Source organism: Myotis brandtii, unplaced genomic scaffold, assembly GCF_000412655.1.
Source record: "Myotis brandtii unplaced genomic scaffold, ASM41265v1 scaffold144, whole genome shotgun sequence".
NCBI lineage: Eukaryota > Metazoa > Chordata > Mammalia > Chiroptera > Vespertilionidae > Myotis > Myotis brandtii.
The window spans coordinates 5,754,179-5,759,423 of record NW_005355159.1 but is presented as its reverse complement, the minus strand read 5'-3'; positions in this window follow the sequence as shown (position 1 = coordinate 5,759,423).

Genomic DNA, 5,245 nt, shown 5'->3' with positions numbered 1-5,245 from the left:
TCCTGGATTGGAGAGGGTGCAGGTTGGGCTGAGGGGACCCCCCCCCTGCACAAATTTCATGCACCGGGCCTCTAGTATTAAATATAATTTTTACCACTTTATTTCACTTCTCTAAATTCAATGGGATATCCTTCCCTCCCTCCCTGATTTGGAAAGGCTTTATCCCCTTCATTTTATGAGTGAAAAGACTTAATTTTCCTTCAATGCTTGATGCTCTGGCCAAGACCTTGCTATTTTAAAAATGTCATGGTGATTTTTTTAAATTAAAAAATGAATGAATTGTCACAGAAATGTATTGCTCCTCACCCTAAATTAAGAGAATGTCCTGATAGATTAGAATTTAACCTTGGAGTCCATATTTGGATTTTATTATTGTTGTCTATGCATTTCTTTTTTAAAAATTTATCTTTATTGTTGAAAGTATTACAGGTATCCCTTTTTATACCCATTGATCCCCTCCACCCTGGCCCTGCCCCTCCCCTCCCCCCATTGTTGATCCCCTCCACCCCACACCCATCCCCCACTCAAGCCTTCACCACACTTCTTGTAAATCTTCTGTCTTTTGTAGGGGGAAGGGACTTAACATTTGGGAAAAAAACACCACTTACGTAATGAGAACAGTTTAAAAATTGATAACTGCCATATAGATTGCAAATTAAAATGGAAACTTGAGACAATTATGTAGATAATGCAAGACACAATATCTACATTGACCACACAGTTATACCAGGTTTTAATATTGAAAAATATTTTTCAATTATCCACAGTCTGTATAGTGATAGCCATATATTTAATAATGAAATGGTGGTTAATAGTCTGTTTATTGCACAATTAATTGTTCATTAATTATAATAGGATGTGAGCATTTTTCAGGCTTTATGATCTCCTCTCTAAATGTTTCCAAAATTGGCACAAAGTGCTTCTGTTTATAAACACTAACTGTATTCTGTGCCTTGGTTTTATCATGTCAATGCACTGTACCCCACAAAAGTTTTGCAGACAAAGTAGAAGGCATGATAATATATCAGAATTATGATGTAAAAATGGGATCCTATGTATTTTTTAAATTCTAAATTTTATCACTGTCATGACATTAACCAATCAATATTAATGAAATAGAAATTCATACTTTTGTATGAACAGAGAATCAAATTGATATTGCATTTATAACACTGTCAGGAAACTTTAAGTTTGAGCAACTTTATAGACGATGGGTATTTCTTTGCAGTTGCCATATTGGCTCAGTTGTTGAATATTGGCTCAGTGCTGTCTGTTCACCTGTAGATGTAAAAATTGGTCATAAGACACACACCGTCCTAAACTGTGAGGGTGCCCAGGAGAAAGGAAACAGGAATACTTTAAAAAAATTTTAAATTTTTTTTTTTTTTTTTTTTTTTTGCTGAGGACTCAGGAAAATCAAAGTGTTTTCTATTTTTAGGATAAATCATAAATGAAACATCTGTCTATTACTGTTTATTCATATAAAATATGCTGCTAAAGTATATAATATTCTCCCCTCAATGGATTGACAAAAAAAAAATTAATTCGGACCAGAGAAGTCATATAAAAAATATGTCATCCAACACATATTTCCTTATTTTGTCACGAATTTCTGCCTCTCGGTATAGACAGACCATTTCCATGTAACAATGAAAACGTTTAATGCTCTTTTGCAATCAGAAAGTGGATTTCTTTCTGTGGCAGAGTAACCCTGTTTAGTTCAGTTCTCCGAGTTTTAAGCACAAGCCTCAGCACCGAGCGTCACGGCCCCTCCTCTTCGGTCTCCTCTGGGGTCTCTGAAAAGGAAGATCAGCCCAGTGACCCCTGGGGAGCGGGGCACGGGACTCCAGCTGAGGCAGGGAGAAGGGTGCGGTGAGCGGGGGATGCTTGGCTGTCCGCGGAGTTGCTCAGGTGCTTCTGATGCTGCGTTAAGTGTCCTGAGCTCGGGCAGTGGTTCTTGTCCGTGGCTGTATGTTGTGATCACCTGGGGAGTCCGCGAAGCTACTGGTGCCTGGGCTGCCCCGACCCATGACGTCAGAGCCTCTGGGAGGTGGGCACGGGCATCAGTCTGTATCAATGGCCCCCAGTGACTCATGCGCTGGGGAGGTTGTGAGCCTACTCTTATCACCAAAGTTTAAAAGAGAATCAGCTTCTGTGTTCTTTCCTTTACCAGAAATTTGCAATAAAAAAAATCCAAATAAATGTGGTGTATGATTTTTAAAAGTCTTTCAGTGGGAGGTAAACATTTTATACAGTCAGAATGCCATAGAAGTGCTCCTTCTAGCCCGGCTGGTGTGGCTCAGTGATTGAGCATTGACCTAGAAACCAAGAGGTTGCAGGTTCTATTGCTGGTCAGGGCACATTCCCGGGTTGTGGGCTCGATCCCCAGTAAGGGGCGTGCAGGAGGCAGCCGATCTATGATGTTCCTCTCTCATCGATGTTTCTATCTCTCTATCTCTCTCCCGTCCTCTCTCTCTAAAAAATCAATAAAAACATTTTTTTCTTTTTAACACATTGTATGCGGGTAGTTTTCATCAGGCGCTAACAGGTGGCACGTGGCGCGGGCCATTTTTGCTAATTTTTTTTGCGCAAATGGCAACGTTCAGTAAAATTATGATAACTTTAGTTTACGTATTTATACGTTACCCGCATTCTACTGCTAGTCTATAAAAAAAACGTATTAATACGTGTCCTGCTCTCTACTTACTCCCAGTCAACGTAAAGCGTATAAATACGTTTCCCGCATTCAATGTGTTAAAAAAGGAAGTGCTCCTCCTACCTTCCTGTGAAAACCATGTGGTGGTGGATATAAAGTGCTGTGAGTCCTGGCAGACCTGTTGGGAGCTGGAAAGTCACAGGAGCTGCTCCATCTGTGGGTCTTGCAGGCGCCGCGCCTCTGGAATAATGCCAGCCGGCAGGTCCCGGTGTGAGCTGTGTGCTCATGCTGCACCTTGGTGTGCGTTAACTCACTTTTGATAATAACAGTGAGTTGGGTACTATTCATTCCCCATTTTACAGATGAGAAAACTGGGTCACCTAAAGGTTAAGCAACTTGCCCTGAATCGTGCAGCTAGTAAGTGGGAGCCAGGATTCAACCAGGCAGCCTGCTTCCCAAGCCTGGGCTCTTAACCAGGGCATACTCTACCTCTAAGATGCATCCTTGCTTCCCATATAACTGACTGCTGGGCCACTGACTCTAGCCCAGCCGTGGGCAAACTACGGCCCGCGGGCCGGATCCGGCCCGTTTGAAATGAATAAAACTAAAAAAAAAAAAAAGACCGTACCCTTTTATGTAATGATGTTTACTTTGAATTTATATTAGTTCACACAAACACTCCATCCATGCTTTTGTTCCGGCCCTCCGGTCCAGTTTAAGAACCCATTGTGGCCCTCGAGTCAAAAAGTTTGCCCACCCCTGCTCTAGCCCCTCTCTGTATGACCTTACCGTTCCAACATCTGAGTCCCTTTGCTTTTTTTCTTCTTTAAACCTGTATTGTTGAGAGTATTACAGATGCCCCCTTTCCTCCCCCCATTGTCCTCCTCTACCCAGTTCCTGCCCTGCCCCAGGCCTTCACCACCCTATTGTCTGTGTCCATAGGTAATACATATCTCTCTCCATAAAAGCCCAGCAACCAGAATGGTGGAACGACCAGAACGACCGGGCCCTGATCAGGCCCCCCCCTCCCCCCCTCCCGCTGGTCCAGCCCCCATCAGGGCGGGCTGGCTGGACCACACCCATACACGAATTTGTGCACTGGGCCTCTAGAATGCATGTAAGTTCTTTGGTTAATCTCTTCCCACCCACCCCCCATCCCCACCCCATTCCCTCTGAGATTCATCAGTCTGTTCCATGTGTCTATGCCTCTGGTTCTATTTTATTCATCAGTGTAATTTGATCATTAGACTCCTTGTTCATTTATTTTGATTTTTAGATTCAGTTGATAGACATGCACTTACCTGGTTATGATAGGCAGTCTTAATAGTGTTTCCCAACCCTTCCCATCTCCTGGTATTCACTTCACTGTGCGCTCCCCTCCCTGGAGTGTGGGCTGGGTTTAATAATGGGCTTCTTATTAACAGAATGACAGGAGTAATGGCTTGTTACTTCTGAGGTTATGTATAAAGGACTGGCTTCCTTTTAGGTCTTGATATCTTCTCTCTCTCTCTCTCTCTCTCTCTCTCTCTCTCTCATGCTGGGGAGGCAAGCTACCATGGAAGCAGTGTTATGGAGGGACCATGTGGTGTGGCAAGGAATTGAGACCCTCAGTCCAGTAGCCTGAAACAAACTGACACACACAGTCCTATATCCATGTTCATTACAACAGCCAAAGGTGGAAGCCTCTCAGTGTCCATTGGCAGAAGCATGGATAAGAAGTGTGGCATATGCCTACAGTGGAAGACTCTTCAGCCATAAAAACGAAGGAAGCTCTGACACATGCTATAGCATGAACATTATGCTAAGTGAAATAAGCCGATCACCAAAGGACAAATACTGTATAATTCCACTTGCATGAGGTAATGAGAATAATCAAATCCACAGAGATAGAGAGGTGCATGATGGCTGCCTGGGGCTGGGGGAGGGGGGGACGGGGTAAGGGGAGGACATGGGGTAGGGGGAGGACAGGAGTTAGTGTTTAACGGGTATGGTTGCAGCTGGGAAGATGAAAGCTTTCTGGTGATGGTTGCACAACAAGGGGGATGCACGTAATGCCACTGAAGTGTACACTTAGAAATGGTTACAATGGTAAATTTTATGTATATCTTACCACACACGCGAAAAAGGAGCAAAAAAAGTGGATTCCCTGACCACAAAGTCAAGTTTTTGTAGGAGACTGCAGCCTGGTGCTTCACTGTAACCTCATGAGAGAGTCAGAGACACCAGCTCAGCCACGCCCACACCTGATCCACAGAAACTGAGATCATGGATATGTGTGGTTTCAAATCACTGCATTTTGCGTTGGTTTGTTATGTGCAGCAGTAGATAACTAATACACTGGCCCTGGGGAATCTTGACAGAATTCTTTTGTGGAAATGCTTATTTTTTGTTGTGCTACAAATTACATGTTCATACATCTATATATATAAAAGCCTAAGCGACCAACTGAACGACACGACTGGAACAACCAGTCGACCCGTTGCTATGACGCACACTGACCACCAGGGGGCAGACACACAATGCAGGAGCTGCCCCCTGGTGGTCAGTGCACTCCCATAGCCAATCTCCTCTGACCCCTCCCCCCAGTGG